At 49.7% G+C, this 23070-nt stretch overlaps 1 protein-coding gene across 3 annotated transcripts in view; it reads left to right on the top strand.

Moving 5' to 3' along the window:
* The window catches only part of LOC144165267 (uncharacterized), a 403196-nt gene that overhangs the window by 170702 nt on the left and 209424 nt on the right, over positions 1-23070 (top strand). For 2 of the 3 annotated variants that reach the window (XR_013321427.1, XM_077695396.1), the window contains exon 4: positions 177-823. The exons of the other annotated variant lie outside the window; for it this stretch is intronic. The gene's annotated coding sequence lies outside the window, so the exon portion shown is untranslated. Of the gene's footprint in view, positions 1-176; positions 824-23070 lie in introns of those variants that run through there. 3 annotated transcript variants of the gene reach the window in all.

Here is a 23070-nt window from a genome sequence, read left to right on the forward strand (position 1 = left end):
GGCTACTCCACTGCACGAGCCCTAAATATAAGGCCGCACTGTAAAAAAAAGGTTTGCCGCGAGCGCAGAAAAGAATAGACTCACGATTGTTTTTCTTGTCACGAGTGGCTGAATGTCCTTCGCTGGCTTTCTGCAAGCTGGCTTTCTGCAAGTAATGCCATTATGCTCGTTTGCAGCAGCGCGGGAAACCACTCCGTTGTGGTCCACGCCACCGTTCTATACACGCCCACTTGCTGAATAACCACTTCTCTGCTCCGAAACGGCACCATGGCTGCACTTTAGCTGCACTGTGGCTTCACCATGAGTGGTGTGTCAGGTTCGGGACAATAATAATAAATACAAGTAAAAATTTTGAACGAGACTATGTTTATGTTCTACAAAACCCAAATATATACACACACTATGGAAAGAGACTAAAGAGCACTGGGGAACCGAAGAATAGAGGGGGACTGTGAGAACGCGGTATAGAAAAAGTTAACAAGTTTAACAAACGAGAAACAGTCAAAAGTCCGGTAATGAAGGGAAAAGGCCCAGTTCGAATATGCGGGAAAGAGTTCAAGGTGAACGACAAGGTCACGGTAGGTGTTCGCTGCGGGAACGGGGTTGTCCTACCTCACGTCCCAGAGGCGCAGTCGTGGTGATGCGGTGTTGCAAGGTCTGACTGATGTCGTGGCCGTGGTGGTCGAGCGCGCTCCCAGCTCCCGTTGCAGAGAGGCCAACGCAGCTGTCTTGGAGAGTCGCTGTCTCTCCCCAACGCACGGCGAGACGACTTCCTTGCGGAGGAGAAGTCTTGGAGGTTGCAGTCGTGGATGACCTCTTGGGGCACGGCACGGGTCTGGTCGCCGTGCATCCCGGTCTCACTCCACGCTTCTCAATCCCCTTCTCTCGGTGCTCTCTTTCCGGCTCGCTTCTCTGCCTCCGGCAGCTGTCGCTGGCAGCTTCTCATTCGCCGGTGGCCGGCGAAGCTCATGCTCCGGTCTCGAGAGCCTTGGCGGTGTAGAGACCGGTGCAGGTATGCCTAAACTCCTTACTAACCAGCTGATGAATATGCATCAATGACTGCTCACCTTCTAAATATTTCCCCTATTCAAAAAGAATTTTCGAGATATAGTTTTGTCCTCTAGCCCTTTGACATGCTTCGGCAATTTCTTGTGTGCTTCTGTCCTTCTTTCAAAGTTCAGAGGAACGTCAGGTGGCAGGCGTCCGAGGGGCCCAAGGGGAAGGCCATGTAACCCATCAAGGCTGATGAAAAAAAAGTATTGGTCGGAAACAACATCTACAAAGTTTCATAGAAATACGCTTGTTTTTTCTGAAGGTACAATGCCGTACTTTAGGAAGTATGCTGGGCTCTTGCCATAGCAATCCGCAAGTTAGTTCGGTGCAAAAATAGAGGCTCTTGCTGAACCAGAGTTATCTTGGCGCATGGAACTAGTTGAAGCATCCATGTTTTACGCAAAGCGTAATGTTACAGTTTTCGCAACACTATTTCCACCTTTTGTGACAGGCATGCACCTCAGCTGTTTTTCAAGCTTCTAGTAAAAATGTCCGTGCGGATCGAGCGCAATAGCGGGCACAGTGGAAGCCGGAAACCTCTTGATGCTTCTGTCGTGTGCACCAATGCGCAGGTAGTTCCTTGCTATTATGTGGGTGAATGACGGTAAGTCCAGCCGCGAATCTCCTCCGTGTGTAAGATCCTCCATGTGTTGATCACTGGCATTGCTTTGGTTGCTGCCAAACCCAGCAGGTTCTCCATCAGGCTGTAGAAATTTTTCAGTGTTCGCTGGTAGATGAGGACAAACACCCAGTGAAGGCAAAAGGCCAACAAAATTGCCTGCTTTGGGTGACTGGTTTTCAGCATTTGGTCCTCAATGTGGACGATGCACGTTTTGAAGGGGCCTTCGAGATCCCCATCCCAGACCACCAGCGGGCGCTTGCTGAACCATTGTGCCTGGACCGAAAAAGTTAAAAGTACAGCACTTGAAATCTGCACATTCATGTCAAGCTGTGCTGATAAGCTGTAAACAGGCCTTCCATGATGAATGACAAAAAGCAAGCTGTAAGCTGCATGAAGTCAAATGAGACTATCATATTGCAATCGCCAAACCATACAAGGCATGCACACATGCATACCACTTGCTATTTTATATTGCAGCACTTGTTCTTAACAATAACTGTTTGCTAGAATTTGATAACACATAGATGTATACATTCAGATTATTTTAATAACTGTTAGGGTTTAAAGAAATGCTATGACAGTAACACAAATGGCACTTGTGAGGGGATGTTAATGCAAGAGATGGACATATGCCATAAAATACAATCTTAATGCACAGCAGATGTAAACTTATCGGGTAGAGAACTCAAGTGCACAAGGATTGCTCTACATTTCCTTTCACAAGTGTTGACTTCACTTTGGCTGCTCGGGGCAACGTTGTCAAAAATGCCAAGGTGGTCAACAGTGCAAAAATAACACAACACAACATTATATAGAGCTTATTGCTCTAGGGTAATAATCAATGTCTCTTGATATTTGAAGTGCTTACTGTTTTTTTTACTTAAAATTAATTGCTTCTAGGGCAGTTCCAATAAATTCTAATAAAGCATGCACCCAACTTTTTAGCCATTATTTTAGAACAGCATGTATTACAAATGAATGAACGTAACAACACCATACTTCAAGAAACAATGTTGTACGGCACAGTTGTGAAAAATGGTCTGCGATAATTACACCTAATAAGCAAAAAAAGAGGGATGATTTCAGGGCCCTCTTTTTAGTTGTTTTAATTAGGAATTTTCTCGTTGCATGTCACTACCATTAAGTACTCAGCAAGCACTTGCAGTCATATCAGTGCCTCCCCTTTCCCCTCTCCTTGCATGATAAAAAATCCCCCAAAGCGTTTTTCCCTAAATTAAAACAACATTGTGACAGAGTGCAAGTACAAAGAACCTTACTGCAGCTTCAGAAACGACTAAAATGCTCTCAAGTGCTTCTGCACTCGATTGCAAATAATTGCGTCCGGGCACTTGGGTCCTGTGCTCAGTTCAGCAAAAGCATTGCACAGAATAAAAGGAAAGTGTTAACGTAGCTTTCCACTAATACCACTGACTTGGCCGCTTAACCTCGTTTTTGCAAGCTGCCATGTTGCAAGTGCCACCTCAAATTGTGGTGCCGATTTGAACAAGCTCCCTGCCTTAACAACCATTGTTATGCACATATTATTTCCAAATTATAAAGGTGCGTGCGAGTTTTGTTTCGTATTATTGTGCACTATTCAGATGTAACATTCGTAGTTCACTAGCAATACAATGGTTGACCACTAGAACTCTGTGCATGCACCCTGAAGTATGGGTGTGTACTCCAAAGCACAGAACCATCCATTTAAAAAAATAGTACTATTTTACGAAAATCCCATTTGAATTGTTAGCAATGACATTAAAATGTATAGTAGTACATTTTTATAATGACTGTTTTCTGTGAGCTTTTACTGCTGATTTCAGGTCAATAAAATGTTCAGCAGACTGTAAGACACTGAAATAAACAGTCTTGAGTGTGGTTAAAAGCTCTGACCAAAGTGAGTTAAGCGTGGCAGTTTTTCATCCTGCATTTTTATTGAGTGCCTTAGTTGACTGCGTGCATTCAGCATGATCTTTTACTGCTTTGCCTGCTGCAAGCAAGAGATGTTACCTGAGCCCCTGGTGTGGAACAGGGACAGGTAGTAACATTCTGTAACATAATGGGAAAACAGGATTTTCACCCTTTTGCTCCTACGGGCTGGTTGCCTGAGCTTTTTCTAGCATTTCGTGGCTTCGACCCAGTTGGCAGCTAAGTAAGCAGGCTGAGTGATGGCTTCCACAGAGAAGTGTCTTCCTAGCTGCTCAAACTGCCCAACGATCTGAAAAGCACACCACAATATGCAGTAATAAAATGCACACTGAACTCAACCTTTTTACCTCTTCTTTGCTCACAGGAGTGTAGTGTTCGCGGAGCGCGAGAAACGTACAACCGACACGTTTGGCGTTCAGTCTGAAAGTGCCTTTATTTTTCGGTTTCCCCCCCGTGGGTCGTGCCCTCATAATTCCATCGTTGGGCGGGCCAAGCCGCCGGCTGCGCGCCGTCGACTCAGGTTTCCCTTCTGTCTCGGCATAAACACACAGCACATCTTCCGCTCACAGCCTTCCCTTTTACAAGCGCTGGACAGACTTGACTACGCATCTACTCCGTGTCTTGTAGCCTTGTGGGGCGGATACGCTCTTCTGGGGTTCATTTTTTTCTGGCGACTTTTGGTCGTCTTGAACCAGTGCATCTCCCACCTCACGACTCCTTGCATCTTGCGAAGCTGGCGGGTTTCTCCTAGGCGTTGATTCTTGCGACGAGTGTGGAACCTCAACTTCAGGCAGCCGGTGACTCAGGTTTCCTTTCCGTCTCGGCATGAACACACAGCACAAAGAGCAGGGTACTTCCTGAAGAGGTTGCGAAGCAAAGGCCGTTCTTTGGCGATGTATTGCCGGTGAGACTCAGAGGTATGTGCCATTGAGTGTCGCACTCTGACATGGTTAGGGGCCGTCTTCTGCATTTCCTGTCTCATTGCCCTGATGTGGCTGTCAGTGCTGTGGCTGTCGTCAGCGCTGGTTTCATCCACTTGCTGTAATAGAAGGCAAAATAAGCAAAAAGTTACAACTGATATACGCACAGCGGGCGGTCGAAATAACCCCCCTCCCCTTTGTCGGACTTGGCTCCCAACCCAATGTCTCAGGCACCCTAGCTCTGTGTTCTCCGAAAATAAATAAACAATGCTTTCTCTTTTTTCGAGGGGTTCTGGAGGCAACCCAGGGACAGTAGCAGACGGTCGCGAGAGTTCCGCATGCCACAACTTGGTTCTGCAGTCCCAGCTCTTTTCGACACATCCACTCCTTAACCCAGCGCGACCTTTTCGGCGCAGGTTAGTCTTCTTCATCAACGTACAAAGCTAACGCCATAGCGGCAAAACGACGCTTGCACTCCGTTTCCATTTCGACTGCTCCAGAATGCGTGCGGAAATGCGAAACCAAGCGCAAAATATACATAAAACATGCGCGGCGCGGGCGCGAGCCGTTCGCATGGGTTCACGAGTTTGTCTGGTTGGGAGCACTGTGGTGGAGAGTGTAGCTAGTTGGACCGCTCGGTCGTCTGCTACGGTGGTCCGCCGTGTGGATGCTCTCTGCACTGCAAGCAGCCGGCGTGCATAGGGCACTGGCATCCCGGATAAAAAAAAAAGGCCCACTCAAGCGGCGTTGCATAGCGCGCGAGTTGCACTTGGCAGTAGCGAGAGGTGGCCGTCTCCACCAGTACACCGCAGAAGAAGGAAGGGGAAGAACGAGCAGCGAGCATCGGCGCGAGGTGTAGGAACTGGAAGCACGCGACAAGACTGCAAAGCCCTTCGACAACGAGAGGCGAAACAACGGCGTCTCGGCCTTTCAGCTGAAAATTCACGATTTCTCGTTCACAGCCCATAAAAGGTGCTTAGGTGTGCTCGGGTATTTTGGTTTAGCGAGACAAGTGCGCCAGTGCCATAAAGTGCCGTTTCTCTCGTACCGTCCTGCCCCGACAATTAGATGACGTCGCGGCTGCGACCACACACACGCAAGACCGCAGGAGTAAATATGGCGGCTTTCTTGAAAGTTTCACCTACACATGTGCAAGGCCATGCATCCGAGGTCCAGTGCGTCCAAGCTAACGGCTGGTTTCCTTACCTGGCTTGTCATGGGGTCCACGGTCTTGCCCACCGATTTCTTTTCCCCGGCCACCTCGTCCGCATCACTCCGTGATGGAGCTGGTATGTCTGTGGCTTGGGGGCAGTTGGTGTAGTCAAAGGCTTTGGTCGACCTAGCGCTAAGTTGCGCCAGGAGTTGATGCTTTTGGTCCTCCTCTGGGTGCAACTTCCGGCACTGTTGGACGTGAACATCCAACCATCCTTTGAGTATTAGGTGAGACGGAATTAGAGGACACACTAGCAACCTGTCCTCTTCACGTCGTGGAAACATAAGCCGCTTTGCGTCCAACTCGGGGTGTAGCCGTCTGCACTGGTTGACGTGCACCTGGTACCACCCTCTCGGGATGAGATGGGCCGGATCGATTGGGCATCTGCTCAGCATCCCAGCGTCGTTCATGCTTGCCATCAAGGTGGAAAAAATGTGCCACGTGCCGATTTGTCTTAGCTGGGCTGCTAGCTTTGAGGATGATTGTGGGCCCTGTGGCGTGGCACGTGCACGCGGCCGGGGGTGGGGGAACTGCCAGGGAACGCAGGACCCTTGGACAGCCTCATGGGGCATCCAGCAGTGCTGTTTATTAATGTGAAATCCTTACCACGGCCGGTCTGAACGCTCTCGCTTGCTCCGCGCTCGCTCACTCGCTCCGTTTTTTTTTTTTGAGGCCCGAGCAGCGGCCGTGATTACATCAGAGCTGTTCCTAAACAGATATGACTGTGCGCTCTGCGTGAGGGCGTATCGAGGCAACCCTTCGTAGGGTGCACGTGCGCTTGCTGCTCCGCTAAGCTTTAAAAAATAACAGGCTTGGGCCTGGCCTGTTATTTTTAAAGCTTAGCTGAGTGTTCAAAAATAAATAAATAAAAGGTAATGTTCACTAGGTATGCGGAGAGGCGCCGTCTTAAGATAGGGAATGAAATACTAGAACAAGTAGATTATTGCAGTTTGCAACTACCTTTTGGCATATTATCATGGGTGAAATAATGAATGTGTGCTTCTGGGGATGGCTTATGCGGCGGAAACTTGGCATGTCACCAAGCGCCTTGAACACAAACTCTAATTGTCCTGACGAACCACACAAAAAATAAAATGATACTTCGAAATAAGAAAGCAGCAGCGTTCATCAGGGAACAAACTCACGCAGAAGGTATTCTGGTGCAAGACAAGCGAATGAAGTGGGGTTGGGAAGGCCATGTAATACGCATTAAGGACAACAGGTGAACTCTCCGTCATTTAACCGAACGGCTAACAAGGGGTGGCACACGAAAGTCTGGACGGAAAGATGGGCTGAGAAAATTCGGGGCAAAGGATGGACTTGTCGAACTCTCGGCGCGGAAACGGGTTGGAATCTTTGAGAGAGGCCCTTGCCCTACAGTGGACACACACAGGATACTGATGCTCGTTATGATAAGGGTGATTCAGTGTTGACTAGATGACCCATGTCTTTCCGAAGGTGGTTGTGGTCGAACTGCCCACACGCTTCTCAGGAAGCTGTCAAGATGAGGGTTGGTGCCTAGTCACCGGATGGGTGGGAGTTTTCAGAAGACTGTAGGAGTGTTCAGTGCTTAGGTCAAAATGACGTCATCATCAATGGTGCAGAACATCTATCTCTACTGTTTTTGGAAACCTGAACCGATGCGAGAAAGCAGAGGATAGAATATACATACTAAAACGCACCCTTTAATGCACTGGTGTACATGTTCAAAGTAAAGGCCTACCCCGTTTCAAGCACTCGGGATGGCTGTGCCGTCACAGTGTAGGATGGTGCGTGATGCACGCACCGTTGTAATACTGCCAGTTTACTGCGCAGTACTTTGTTGCAGAACTTGCAGAATGCCCCATGTACAACGTGGCTTTTACACCCATATACAACAGCGTGGCTGAAGCTAAAGAATTCCGTTTATTTAAATATCTTAGCGTTTGTATACACTGTGTGTTGCAGTAGATCTACTACCCGCAGTTGGCTGCTGAAAAATTCCGAAAAGGAAGGCATCACAAATTGTTTCATGGTTTATCACTCAGCCCCGACTGCTTGTGTTGCCGGTGTGCGAGAATGAATTTAGCCATCTACAAAGCACCATTTTTCCTAAAAAAACAGGGTCTAAAATAAAGGCCGCAGAGATTGGGCTCGGTTATTGGCTCTTCAAATCTCTATTTCAGCCACAGGAAAAGCAGGGCCATGTTTCGCATCATGTGGCCCCACACTTGGTACACGGCGGTCTTCCAAGACCCGCGTCGTAGAGGAAGCTTGGCCAGGCATCGCTTCACTTGGCCCCACACCTGGCAGATGACTTTCTTCCAAGATCCTGGGGTCGTTTAGGAAATTGAGGTGCTGGATACCCACTTTGGTGGGAGCACTGAAAAGCGTAAAGCTTTGTTGACATGGTCAGCGATTTTTCTTTGTAATATTTTACCAGAGAGGGTAATTAACTCATTCTGAATTTTCGGGCTTGCATTAAGGCATTGGCCGGAGATGTCTCAATGGGAGTTCTCACGGCGTCATTGCCGCACCTGGCCCTCATCCTCAACAGTGCACGGAAGTTTCCATCATTCATTACTGGCAGCACTTAGGGCAGATTTATCAAACCACAGTCGCCTGTACTGCGAAGCGCAACTTCTTGTCTATCACTGAAAATAATAATAATAATAATAATAATACTTTATTTGTACTCATGGTGGGTGGAACCAGGCGTACAGGGCCGCAAAAGGCAGAATTGCCCATACCAGTCAGGCTTGCGTACCCAACCTGGGACCCAAATTACAGTTCAAAGTGGACGAGAGAAAGGGGAGTTGAAAAAAAGGGGGAGAACGGAGGGGTAAAAAGTGGGAACAGAAAGTAGAAGGAAGAAAAGAGGGCGGAATGGCATGGCAGAGAATAAATACAGAATGAAGATCAGAGTAAGGGAAAACGTGGGGTGATGACCAGGTAGTCCAGTGGCTACTTCAGGCGCTGTGCAGCCTGGGACACAAGTCGGATATCGTCATTTTCGGGTGGGAATGTTTCGGCGAGGTCTGCTGGAAGCTGTCGCCACAGCGCAACAGCACGGGGAGCCATGAGGAACCATGTCTCTCCGTTGGGTCAGAAGGGGCTCGAGGCGCTTTGTGCGGAGGTTGAGGCGTGGTGCACCCATTAGGGTATGGTGTCCGGGACCAAAAAGACGGCATAGGAGGCAGATGGTGGCAGCCTGGACTCGAGACGTAAGGGGCTGCCAGGATGAAAATTGCAGCAGGGCGGCAGTCTGCATTTGTGTGTAGGACAGGCGCTGGCTTTTCGGCGTGCTCCGAGAGTAGAAGCTATAAGCCGCATGTCGTTGCACACTGGCAAGGTGAGCTTGAAGGGTAGCAGAGTGGGGCAACCAGATGGCAGAGCAGTACTCTATGACAGGCAGGACTAGGGCAGTGTACAGCTGCTGAAATGCCCGGGGGGGGGGGGGCATGCCAAGAGTGCTGCGCGTGACAAAGCCAAGCATACGGCGGGATCTGGCCGCAGTGCGGTGGACGGGAGGAGCAAAGGATAGGCGCGAGTCAAGTGTTCAACACCGAGAACAGTTGTTGATATCACTCGCCTAAGTTCGCGGCCTGCAAGAGTGAGCACTGGGACTTCACGAGGGCGACGCAGTCCTGTAAATGTCATTGTGCATGATTTGGGGGTGTTTACAGGGAGTTGGTGTTCTTCAGCCAGTGGTGACACACGTCAAGGTCAGCCTGAAGGGAGGTGTAGTCAGCAGGTCGGTGGATGGGCTGGAACAGCGTAATGTCATCAGCGTAAAGAAATGGTATGCAGTTAAGGTTGCAAGTGACAATTAAGGTTGCAAGTGTGGACAATTAAGTGACAATTAAGGTTGCAAGTGTGAACAGTGTTGGCCCAAGTACACTTCCCTGTGGTACACCCGCGAGGACTGCCGTGCTGGAAGAGGTCGCACCCCGGGAGATGACACGCTGGGTGCAGTTACTGATGAATGACGAGATCCATGAGAGTAAGCCACCTGAGATCCCCTTCATTTCAATGCAACTCAGGAGGGCTGCCTGTGGTAGGCAGTGAAAAGCTCGAGACAGGTCCAGCTGTACGAGCTCACATGGGGTACGCTCATCAAGATGGGCACTTACTGTGTGCACCAGAAAAGAAGTTTCAATGATCGGCAGCGGGTTTTTTCAGTTTTCTGCTGCCTGCTTTTTGAGGCCTTTGGTAAAGCTTGGTCATGATGTCGTGCTGTGAGCCAGAGCGGACAGCGAGAAAACTCTCAGAAAGCGTTGTTGACTTTGTGTGGTAACTGCTAGCTGCGTGGCTTTTGATTGCATCTATGGCCTTCTTGTAATTGGTAAATGCCTTCTTTACAAAGCAGCCCAAGCGCTGGTGCTCCCTTTCCCTGCACACTCGTCTGCAAAGACCACACAGTATTTGAATAACGCTCCTGGCAGGTTCTCCAATTACACAAGCCATGGGTAACGACCTACCCAGTGAGGCTGGAACTAATGTTTCTTTTTCAGCCTCTCAGCAGCCTCTCCTTCGCCTCTGGATCGAGTACATCCTTGGTATTAGAGACAAAAAGACCTAACTCAAAAGTATTTACGGTCGATGCACCGACTCACCTCTTTTGGGCAGTGATCCATGGGAAAATATTCGCTTTGCACGGAGTTGACCGTAGAGTAAAAGTCACTTGGAGTTTCACAGCCACCATTTGTCTGCCGCGCATGAAAGTCGCGATCGTCATTTTTTCGAACTCTTGTGATTTCTTTTTAGGTGATTCACATAGGCCTCCATGCTCTGGTGAGTAGCTAGTGATGCTCCGATGCACTTGGCTTTCCGTCCGTGAAGACGAAGGGGCAGTGTTGCCTGTTGTTGCTGGTAGTTCTTTCCCGTCACCAACATAATCCGCACGGGTCTTTTTGGAGTAAAAAGCAAGTTTCGATTGCTTGGATGCTGCACCGTGTCGTTTCGTGTTGCTACCGAAAGTAATATACAATATGTGGAGAGCAAGCATCTACTGCTCCCAGTCGGAGCGCATTTTTGCAAATAACCACTGCGGGGCCCCTGCACAGATGTCCCGAGCCGTCACGTCAAAGTGCCCTTTCCCATACTCTGTGGCAAGCTATAATAAAGGCGAAGCTAAAGTTTGCCCGGGGAGGGCAGCGCTGATTCTATCGCGAAGCAACGTCCTTTTTGTTTCAAAGGAGTAAGGGGAGCTCCCTCAACCCTTTAAATGGGCTGGGGTGGGTTGAGTGGCTTGTGCAGTTGGTGGCCGCTCGTTTGCATTCCAGACGGCGTGCACACAGAGCTGCCTGTGCGGTTGTCAGACGGACTGCGTGGGCCGGCGGGTGTTTCCCTTGGTTCGGGAGCGCGGGGCGAAAGAGCGGACCATGGAGCGGGCGCTCCCTCAGTCGTTTCGCGATGTCTAAGGTGGTAAAACTGAATGCCAAGCAAACCCCCCATATTGTTGCGTGGTCAGCCGCCACAACAGTAGCAAGAAGGCGAAAGAAGAGGATCCATCTGTGAAATCCTACAGATTCCCTGCAAAAGCGCGCCAAAAGGAAAGACGGCAAGCATGGATCACTGCGGTTCGAAAGGCGAAATAAGTTGGCACATTTTTGTTTGTATTTGTACACTTTCAGTTTACTTTTCCTGTCTTTGAAAATGCGAACAAGTGGTCTAAAATTATTCCGACTCCTCCCCTCATTTTTTATTTATTGTGTGCTGCCAATGATTGTTTTCCGCTATGATAAATGAACTTGTGATTTGCTTAGCTGGTGCCGTTTGTTATCATCCATATATGGCGCAATAGGCTCCAATTTTGCATGGGTGAAAAAAAGTAGTTTCTAGCAATTTACCTGGCTGTAGTAGCTGCGTTTATGCGTGTTATTGCGACTTGTGTTCTGTAGGGGATGGCTGTTTATTCGTTTTTTGTTTTCACATTTACAAATACTGGTAATTAAAAAGGTTATGCACCAAATTCTGTGCATTATTAGTAATGAAAGTTATACACCACGAGCTATTCCGCTGTTTCCAACTGTCACTCTAACCTATAGTTGTACTCCATGCGGGAACAACTATTTCACATGTATTTCAAACAAAAATGTCATCATGGACAGGGAAAATGGAAATGTGGCGTTCTCAGCACACCCATTTAATAGCGTGTGCCTTTGTAATGCTTTTTGTATGAGAGGCAGCTGATTGTTCAAGTCTGAAATAACATATTAACTGTAATCAGTCACGTTTATCTCACATTTCTTGCCAGCCTCAGTGTTTCTGCAGTCCATAAAATCAGGGTGTCCAAAGCGCGAACACGTGAAGGAAGTAACAAACAAGAGAAAAATACGCAATGACAAGCTGAGCAGCTGTCGCCTTGCTGAGGAAAAGACGGCAGCCAACGGGTTCCCTCCCTTGAGGGGCTCTGTCAAGCTGCCGTAAAGCAGCTTTTTTCCCACTTTCCCCTCACAGCTGTTGTACAACACCTGTACAAGTTGTGAGAAAAGAAATTCGAATTCAAACCGCCGGGGCTGTCTGCCGGTCGAGCAGCGTGGAGCAGACGATGCGTCTCCAGTAGACGAGACAAACGCCGACAAAAATGAACTCAGTAACTACTGAGCGCTTAAGCTGAACTTGTTGGGCACGTGCTTATGCGTATAGTTTCATAAGCCGCGCTTAGGATCTCATCCCAACGATCTCCAAGCGACCGACTCAGTTGCCTACACGAACACTCGTTTATTTAGAACCAAGCGCTTGGGTGCACAGAGCCTGAAGACAACGGGCCAAGAGCTCCGGTGCCGAGACCTTGTCCGTCCGCCCCAGTTTTTCTTCATCTGGCTGCTCAGGAAAGGTGGAAGGGGAGAAAGCGAGAGAGAGAGAGAGAGAAACAACATCTTTATTTGGCCTGCGGAAACCTCGGGGGGGGGGGGGGGTACCTACTATCGCCGGCCTCCCTGGGGGGGAGGTGACAAGTTCGGCCACTGGCGATCGATGGCCGCTAGCGCGAGCTGCGCAGCCATCTTCTGTAGTTCATAGTCCGCACTGGTCACCACACTCTCCAAGCGCGGCGGCAGCGGATCCGCAGTGGTTGAGTTCGTTTGCTGGCAGTCCCAGAGCATGTGCTGCATGGTAGCGCGACCGTCACCACACATCACACACTTATCTGTCTGGAATAATTCGGGGCACACGTGTTTAGCGAACACAGGCGTCCATATCGCGCGCACCTGTAGTTGGCGCACTAGCACCGCCTCTCTTCGGGTAAGATTCCGGTGCGGCGGCGGGTAGGCTCTTCTGCCCTCCCGATACCAGGCCAGCACCTCCTTGTATGTGTCGATTGGAGTTGCCTCGATGTGGTCTTCTTCATCTTCTTCCTCGCCTTCCGCAGGACGAGGGGGGGGAGCTCGGGGCAGCGCTCTGTCTGGTAAGCATGCGCGCCGCTCGGTCTGCCCCCTCGTTGCGGTTGGCACCCGTTCCCACCGGGCCCATGTGCGCCGGGAACCACTTTATGGTCACCGGCATTGTTCGTTGTAGTAGGGCCCCGCCAGGGTTGCCAGATCCTCGAAGAAAAAAGGAGCCAGATAATTGACCAAAGTAGCCAGAAAAGGAGCCAACTGGCCGCGGTCGATTTATTTCGGAGCCACAAAACTAGCCAAGCGTAATTTAAGCTTGTTTGCGCATCGCCACAAAAAAAAATATATATATATATATATCAAACACAACAGTTTGACTTTTGCCACATTATAAAAACACTAAAAAACATAATCTCCACTTCTGCCACATCACATTGGACTAGGGAGTCGACTAGACCAGAAAACTCAGGTGTGCATACTCGAGTTGACTTTCTCCAGCATTTCCCGCGGCACCGAAAATGTAGAGCTTGTGACTCCTTTCAGCCGCAGTCTAAACTTGATTCTGATGATCGCGAGGAGTAGGTGGGGGGACATTCTATTCTGAAAGTCTCTTTTCGTGAGATCTACGGCTGAAAATGCTCTTTCTGCTTCTGCGTTCGATATACGTAGAGCAAGGAGCTTCATTGCACCGTCTGCAATGTCTGCTACCAAAACATCCTCCGTGCAGTGGCATTTTTGCCCATGGCGAAGCCGTGTAAAGCCAGTGTATATCTTCCAGCTGCACGTGCACGGCGCAACCGGCAACACAAAACGAGGCGAGAAAGAAACTGCACAAGCTGTGTTACAATGTGGCCGAACCTTGCTGTCATGCCCCCATGTTGTGTGTCCGGTGCAGGCAAATGCTTTCGTAATAAAGAGAGCACAGTCATCAGTACTCCGATGAAGTCGTTGCTTGCCGAATAAATAGACGCCACCCATTTTGTGGATGTTTTCACGTATTTTAGCGTATACGGTAGCTGTTGACACTAGCGCCGGAACAATAGCCACAAACTAGCCAAGTAGCCAGCGCTTTTTTTTTGTAGCCACGGCCTGCTAAAACTAGCCAGTTTGGCGTAAAGTAGCCACATCTGGCAACCCTGGGCCCCGCACACCCTAGACGCGCACGAGGACACTCTGTGGCGTAGTTCATGAGCATCCTCCGTCGGGTTCCAGCCCCACTCCGGTGGCCTTTCGGCAAGTCTGCTGCGAGCTGGCGCGGCCGTTTGAAGGCACCACGCGACACACCAGTCCATGCTGATCTGTTGAGGGACTGCTCCAGTTCGTTCGCCGAAATGCCCGACAGGAGCCCTCATGGTTGAAGAAAATTGTTCAACCCCGCCTGGCGTCCAAAGCGGGGGGTGTAGAGCGAGCTCATGGACAGGCATAATTTAGAAAGTATGATGGGCAGAAAGTTAGATGGGCAGATAAGATCAAGAAGTTTGCGGGGATAAATTGGTCGCAGTTAGCACAGGACCGGGGTAATTGGAGAATAATGGGAGAGGCCTTTGCCCTGCATTGGGCGTAGATAGGCTCGTGATGATGACTTTACAATCATTGGAGGCAGTCGGTCGACAGGCACTCTTAGAGTATATATTTTCAAGTCAACGAAAACGTCGAAGCTTACATCCCTGTGGTGCGGAATTGAGGAGCCGACGTTTCATGGCAGGGGCTTGAAGGACGGTGGCACTGGCTGTGCAGGTGAAGAAACAGCCGAGTTTGGAGGTACAGTTGAACCTCGATATAACGAACCTCGATTTAACGAAATTCCCAATATAACAAATTTTTTCAAGTTTTCTATCAAAATTTTGCTAAATGCATGTATTTTTATCTCGATTTTACGAAGTAATTTCGTGCGGCGCTTCCGATTTAACGAAGTCACAGCAGGAAAGGAAGAACGAAATTCTGGTCGAGGCACGTTTTATTTTGCCTCTCAGAGACTACATTGAAAACATTCAGTACTTGCATTGACTCTTAAAAGGCTAAAATGAAAGAAAAGCGGTGAAATCTGCGGTTAACAACAATTAAAAGCGATGAAAGAAGCTGCTCAAACCGCTAGCGGTCATGGACGGTTTAATAGTGCGGCCACCATTTGACGTCTCCATGATGATGATGATGATCTTGCGGTTATACCCTTTACAGCGGGCGGGTGAGAGATCTCTATTCTAACCATTAAAAAAAGAAAAAGAAAAGGAAAGTTAAACACTACGCACACACTCTATGTACAAGAGCTCTGGACCCATGACGGCCTAGTGGCCGAAGAACCCGAACCCACCGTCCTAGTCCTACGCCACACCATGACCCATACTACTGTTTGCCAAGGGTCACCCTTTTCCACATTTCAAGGCGCCACTTTGTCCACGCCACAGCGCGCATGTCCACTGAGCCACCCTCCTTGAACCCGAGAGCAACATGCAGAGGAGTGTTGCCGTCACTCCCCACGCCCTTGCAGTCCGGTCCAAGCCGATCACACTGGAGGACCACATGTTCCACCGTTTCCTCCTCATGCACACATGCACGACACAGCACATCCTCCACCGAATCGTCCAGCCTCTTCTGCCACACTCGCGTACGAAATGCCCCCGCCCGAGCCTCAAAAAGGAGCGTGCTGCCAAGGCTGTTGTCATACAGCCGGACCGAGCTTATCGCGCGTTTGTGGGCTCTGTAGAGGGCCAAAGAAGATTTTTTGGAGCAACCACGGCGCCACTCCTCCTCTTACACCTCAAAAACTCTCTGCCACACTTCTCGCGTCCACAAGGTTGCCAACTTCGCCTCCACCGGCTTTCGGAAGAGGCCATACTTTTGCTCCAGCCTGTACATTCGACACGTCCACCTGGTGCGCAGGCACGTCGCCGCCAGGTACTCGAAGACATGGCTGGCCCCAGCGTTCATGGTTCATAAAAAGCAGGTGGCCCTTAAAGACAAGCTTGCTGGAAGCTTCTCTCGTTTCAAACGAGAACCACCCCACATCGCCCTGCACAGCTTCGTTGGCTACGGTGCCATGACAGCTGACTGCCATGCAACCCACCTCGCGCTGGCGTCGCTCAAGCCATTCCCTAGTCTCCGATGACAGGCAGATCACGGCGTTGGCAAACGTCAGGGCTGTTACATGGATGAGGTTCCGCAACTCGCGTACCATAGTGAAGCGGTCGCAGCCCCACAGCACCCGGCATCTGAGGATCCCCTGAGCTCGCAGTGCAGATTACCAGAGCTTCTCCTCCTGCTCACTGAACAGGCTCTCGTCCACCCCCAACCACACACCCAGGTACTTGTATGATGCTCGAGTGGTGAGGAGTTCTCCGGCCAGTGAGAGCGTACTGTCTGTGTTTTGCCCACCAGCAAGGCAAACAACTGCCGTCTTCTTGGTGTTGAACCGTAGGCCCAGCTTCGTGACCTCGGCATGACATATGTTCAGCAGCACTAGGAGCTCTGATGAGCTTTCTGCCATAACAACCAAGTCATCGGCGAAGGCAAGACCTGGAAGTCAGCAGCTGTCATCTATGCTCCTGGTGCTAAATCTTAAGCCAAAGCCGAGGCCTGATTTTAGCAGCTCCCGCTCAATGTCTGCTGCATACAGTATGTACAGTAGTGGTGAAAGTGGACACCCCTGCAGGAGTCCCTTGGCCACTTGGATTCGTGCAGACTGCACACCGCCAAACTTCACCACCACCGAATTTCCCTCATACAGACGTCGTATGGTGTCCAGTAGGGCCCCAGGGATACCCATACGTGCCAGACGCTTGAAGAGAAGGGCATGGGGTACAGAGTCATATGCTTTCTCTACGTCCAAGAAGCAACACAACAGGGGGCGTCCTTCCTTCCTGGCTATCTCTGTACACTTAGTAAGCACAAACAAGTTGTCGTCCAGTCTGCGACCCCGACGAAACCCATTCTGCAGCTCTGTTAAGAGGTTGTGTGCCTCGGCCCACCCGCTCAGCCAGTCCTTAAGGATGCTTGCGAACAGGCGGTACACAACACTGGTGACGGTGAGTGGCCGGTGGTCGCCCAGGTGGGCAGTGTTACCACCGTGTTTCGGGACGACGGTCTTCCTGCCCAATCGCCAGTCCTCTGGGATTGGAGCTCCCTCTATGATGTCGGTGAACAGGTCTGCCAACTGTTCTCTTGCACCGGGCCCGAGATTCTTTAGCAGCCGGGCTGACAGACTGTCTAGGCCCATGGCTGTGCAGGCCCTCAAGCGTGCTAAGGCTCGGTCCACTCCCAGCCTCGAGAAAGCATACCGTGGGCTCTCCAGGGGTATTGGAAGGGGAAATGTCCTCTTCCAGCTCACCACAAAGGTCTGCAGGGGGACTCGGGTCCCCAAAAACCTGTGTAAAGTGGTGGGTGAGGTGCGCCTGTAGGTCCAGAATAGGGTGTCCAGAGATCGCATCCATGAGCTGGCCCAGAGGGGGTGCTGGCCGATCCAGCAATGAGACATATCGCCAGAACCTCTGAGCCGTGGACTTGCCGTCCGAGTGCATGGACTGAAAGAGGCGCATGTTGTGTTCGGCCAACTTAGCCTGGACCAGTGCGTGCACCTTGTGCTTCAGCTCAATGTATTGAGGCCACTGAAGTGAGGTCACCTCGGCAGTCCCTGTCTTGAGTGCCTGCCTGTGCTCACGGTTTGCCCTGCAGCACTCTTTCCACGCTATTTCGACCTCCTCATCCCACCAGGCATTCTTCCTTGCCTCGTCCGACCGCCTACCCTGCGCCTTGTGACGCTCGGTGGCCTCCCGTAGCGCTCTTACGAAGTCCTCATATGATGCTGCGGCGTGCCTACTTGGGCTAACCTCGAAGTCCTCGCACCTTCCCAACTGCACTGCTAGGCAGGTTGCCGGTAGCCCTTTTCCGCTGCGACTTCCTTTTAAACCCTGCCGTCTCAAACTGCAGGCACAGACGGTTGTGGTCACTCCCCACACTCCGCAGGCCCTCTTCATCCACCGTGCACGACATACAGGCATCGGCAAGACCATGGGAGATTAGCGCATGGTCTATGGTGGTGGCGCTTCCCCGAGCACACCACGTGAACTGGCACACACCGCTGGTAGAGGTTCAGAATCCTTAGCGGCAGGTCCTCAGCCAACCGCAGCACCAGCCTACCATTGAAGTCCGTGTGGCCATCCAACTCACTCAGGTGCCCATTGAAGTCGCCCAGGATGATCAGTTTCCTGTGGGTTACCCACTGGCATGCGTCCTTGTGAACACAGTCCAGTAGCTGCACATTCTCTTCCCTGTATTTATTGTTCACCGCCAGGTACACCACACATACTGCCACTGGTCTGCCCATCAGATCACCACACACCCACAGATGGTCACTGCACTCCCCATCTTGGCGTTGCCACTGCAGGTTCCGCCTCCACATGAAGCCCACTCCTCCACCCTTGCGCCCCTGCCTGTCTCGCTTGCGTCCTGCCCATAACCAGTCGGAGTGTGCAGGTGGCTCCTCCAGCTGGCGAAGGTGTGTCTCAGCCACCGCAAACACGGAGACCTTGTCTTCCTGCAGTGTCCGGTACAACTCGGTCCATTTGAGCTCATGGCGACCACCTTTGAGGTTGAGGAATCCCACCTTGACCTCTTACTGTGCCTGGCGCTGGCTGTGGGACCCGCCTACCCCTATGCCCGCTGACTCCATTCTCGACTGAGATGCTGCCGGACGACATCTCCCACCATGTGGAAGACGCGCAGGTCCACAGGCATCTGCTGCAGTGGGTGGACCCCCTGGGCAAAGGGTGGTGGGTGAATTGCCATCGGTGGTACCCCAGCCGGAAAGGGCGGTTCCAATGGGTGTTGGCCCGGGACCAGTATTACCGGTGCCGGGGGATGAGGCTTCGTGTTCCAGATTGCCATCTGTGGCCATGGCATTCTTCCCTGTTGCTGGTGCCCTGGGATGCGGTGGGCTCCAGCAACTAGTTAAATGAACTGTAAAATCGTAAAGCTGTAAGCTATACCGACTACATAAGCATTTGTGCCCTTCACAAGAATGCTATTCACCCTTTTCAGGAACAGGTAGAGTGATAGACAAAGCCTGTGGTGACAGGTGTGCTGGTATTTATTTTTCCAAAATGCCACCCTCCACCTGCCTTCGGTTGGTCGGCCACCATCACGGTCCCCCGCGGAGTACAGCCATTTTTTGATTACACCAGCCACGGTGGCCTTGTTGGCTTCGGGGTACCTGGGCTGTATTGAAACTGAAAAAAAGAAAACAGACAAACAGTATGTTTACTGCTGTAATAATACTTGATGTTAAGCGTTTACTGCTGTAATAATACTTGATGTTAAGCAATGCACTTTTTATCACAACTGTCCTGTAAAAGAAAAAATTCAAATATCACAAGGTTGCTTATGTGCACTGCCTCTATAAAACAATTCCAGAGAGCAATCTTTTAAACAGCATCTGCATTCATTTCTAAAAAAAATTATGAATGTTCAAGGTTTAATAGTGAAAGTACCGAATTCCTTGTGCAAAGAATACAATCAGTGCAACCTACCGAGCACCAGGGACACAATGTTGTCCAGCTCACAAAAGGCCTCCTTGGTCCCTTTCGAACCTGCCCAGCTGCAGCCTAATGCAACCTGATGGCCCATAACCATGGCCAGGATGGTGCAGGCCGCTGCTTTTAGGTCATGGCCACCCATGTGGCTGAAGTACTGGGCCTGACGAAAAAAGAGAAAAAGAAAATTGAAATATATTGCGTACAAGCTCAATGCCAAGAGAATTAGCGTATGAAGCGAAACCACCTTTTCAATATGGGCACCTTAGCAAGCAATTTGTTGCACATAACACATTCTGTTCCGTTGCCTTTGGAGTAATTCAGAGCACATGGCTCCAGCTTTCAGACAGTGCTGACGGACTATACACTGAAGTGACATTATCATCGTTTCCTAAAAGAATGACGTTTCTGGGACTACTTCGCTTTCCCTAACGTAATGCAACATAACCTAACAAATAGGAGAACGCAATAATTTATAACACCAAAAATTGTTTTAAACCGTGTGAAAATTGCAATTGAAAATAAAGCTAAAAAATGAAAGAAGCAAGCTCCGGACCCAAACCGCCACCTTTGGCATCTGGAAGCAAATTCATGCAACCTCTACACCGCAACAGTAGACAGAGAGCTCTGCCCTGTCCCAAACTAGTCAAAAAGATTCGAAGTCTTAGGACAGAATTCTATCCAAGCCTGCAGCGCCGAGTTGCAGCAGTTTCAGACGGTACTCTCGACACTGCATTTTTTAAAGCACATTTTTGAAGTTACATTATATGGGAAGAAAAAGCGCACAACTGCAATTAGCAGAAATCACAAACACATCTGCCATTACTTCAAAATTTGTTCCACAGGAATAAACAGCCATTGAATGATTTAAAATACAAACATCTAACTTCAAAAGCACACTAGCCTATTTGCTTCTGATGACATTAGGCACTCTCACTTTTTGATAGCAAGTTTTTAACAAGAAGCTACAAGTTTTCATGGACTCACCATGCCCCAAATCTGTCTATTTTAATTAATTATTACAAGCAACATTAAGAATAAGTCCTGCCCTAAAAATCAGAAAAGCTTATTTATTTATTTGAAGTGCTCACCAACAGCACAGGGCCTTCTCGGGTGATGCACCGCACACATAGGTACAAAGAATACGAACAGGCAACATACATAGATGCATGGGTACAAGGAATACAAACAGTACAAATATGGGCAGCGTATAAATCAAAAATTGGTAAATGTGGAAGTGCAGGTAGATATATACAAAAGTGTAGTGTTATCGAAAGGAGACACAAACATTTTTGAACGGTAAAGGCTCGGAGGACGTGTCTGGAGTATGCACAGGAGAACACGTATGAACATGGGCAAGGTAGCGCTGTATGTGAGGAAACACGAGAGCAGGGAGAGAAGTGCAGGAGCGACCTCTCCACAGCATGCGTATTCAAAATATCATACATTTCAGAGAGCGCTTAAACAGTACCAAATCGCTGCAAAAAACGTCTATAGGAGATAGAAGCAGACTGTTATAGGTGAGCTGGCACCGGCTGGCTGGTGCCAAACTTATTGATCTGTCTACATCAAAGCATCCATGCGGCCGTAGTGGTCTGCTTGGCACTCGCAGATGGACAGAGCTTACGAGGCAAGGGCAGTCGAACTTCAAGTGAATACAATTAAACAGAAAAGCCAGGTTGCGCCTGGAGCGCCTCGCTGATAGCTCATCTAAATTCAAGATCTTCAGAAGCCCACCGTGCTCATATCGGCTCATAGGTGAGTGGCGAGAAAATGCGGTTCTAGTAAAGCGCTTCTGAATCCTTTCTAGTCAAAGGGAGGACGAAGGGCTTAAACAATTCCAAATTGCACTAGCAAAGTCGAGCTTGGGCAAAATGAGAGCGCGATACAGTGAAACAAAGCATGATCGGTCGGTGAAATCCCTGGTCACGCGGAAAATTACGCCAAGCGTACGGAGACAGGAGTTGGTCAGATAGTTCACATGCGCGTTAAAGAGCAGTTTTGCATCCATCATTACGCCCAAATCGCGCACTACGGTAGCGCGTTTTACAGGTTCATCGAGCAGCAAGTACGTAAAAGTGAGCGGGGAAGACTTGCGAGTGTATAATATTACGATAGTTTTCGAGAGGTTAAGTTTGAAATAGTTGCAGTCACACCATGCAGAAACTGCGTTGATGTCATTTTGCAGCAGTACACGATCGTAAGGTGAAGAAATAGTGCGATAGAGCTTCATATCGTCGGCATACTGGGAGAGCGAACAGTGCCTAATAGCGGGGTGTGTGTCATTAACAAAAATGTTAAAAAGGAGAGGGCCCAGTGTCGAGCCTTGGGGTACCCCTGAGGTCATCGGGAAGGGCCGGGAAGTAGCGTCTTCGTAACTAACACAATTGGACCTGCGTCTTAAGTAGCTGCCGAACCACTGGCAGAACTCAAGGGAAAGACCGTATGCGGACAATTTGCGAAGTAGTAGATCGTGATTAACAATGTCGAAGGCCTTGCTACAGTCAAAATATACTGTATCTACCTGTTGGCGAGACAGTACTGGAGGGCTGATGTCGTTTAGAAAACAGGCAAGATTTGAATCTACCGACCTTCCGAGGATGAAGCCGTGTTGGTTGAAATGAATTAGTGGATGCATAGCTGATAAAAGGTATCGATGCAAGACCTTTTCGAAGACTTTGGAAAATGAAGACAGAAGAGAGATTGGCCTATAGTTTGCTGGGATTGTGGCGCTTCCGGATTTGTGCAAAGGGAAGATGGAACCAATTTTCCAGTCAGTTGGAAAATGTTGCTCAACCAGTGACATACGTATGATGTGACAGAGCAAAGGGGCAAAAACAGTGCAACAACCCTTCACGATGAAGCAAGGGATGCTGTCACAACCTGCCGACTTTTTCGATGGGAGTTTGCGGATGGCGGACACAACATCGTTTTCTGTTACGTTGGGGATTGGCAATACAGGACCGTGAGAATCGAAATCCAGTTCGATGCCGCTGTCGTGAGAGGTCGAGTATGTCGGAGAAAAATGACGTGCGAAAAGTTCACACACGCCTTCAGGGTCAGACACAATCTTGTCACCATCCTGAAGGGTTATGCTTTCGCGTGCATGACGTGTGCGGAATTTGACGTACCGCCAAAACTCCCGAGGGGAGTGGGTAAGAGATGTTTCAGAGTAGTCCATAAACATCTTTTTATCCCGGGCAAGGAGCTTTTTCCCTGAGGAGCGCCATTCTCTGAAGCTAGCGAGAGCAGACGGGTCATTGTGGGCTTAAACAAGCGGTGAAATTGACGTTTTCTTCGAAGCGCGCCTCGCAGCTCATGGCTAAACCAGAATGGAAATTTAGAGGAGCGAATTCGCCGCTTTGGGATGTGTTGGTCCATGAGGTAATGAACAGTTTGGGTTAGCTCCTGGACGGCCACGTCCACACAGGGCGCGTTGTATACAGAGGTCCAGTCTGCGTTGTCGAGCGAATGGTAGAGAGATGTGTAA

This window comes from Haemaphysalis longicornis, unplaced genomic scaffold (genome assembly GCF_048455015.1).
Source record: "Haemaphysalis longicornis isolate Haplotype H1 unplaced genomic scaffold, Haemaphysalis longicornis Haplotype H1 scaffold_14, whole genome shotgun sequence".
NCBI lineage: Eukaryota > Metazoa > Arthropoda > Arachnida > Ixodida > Ixodidae > Haemaphysalis > Haemaphysalis longicornis.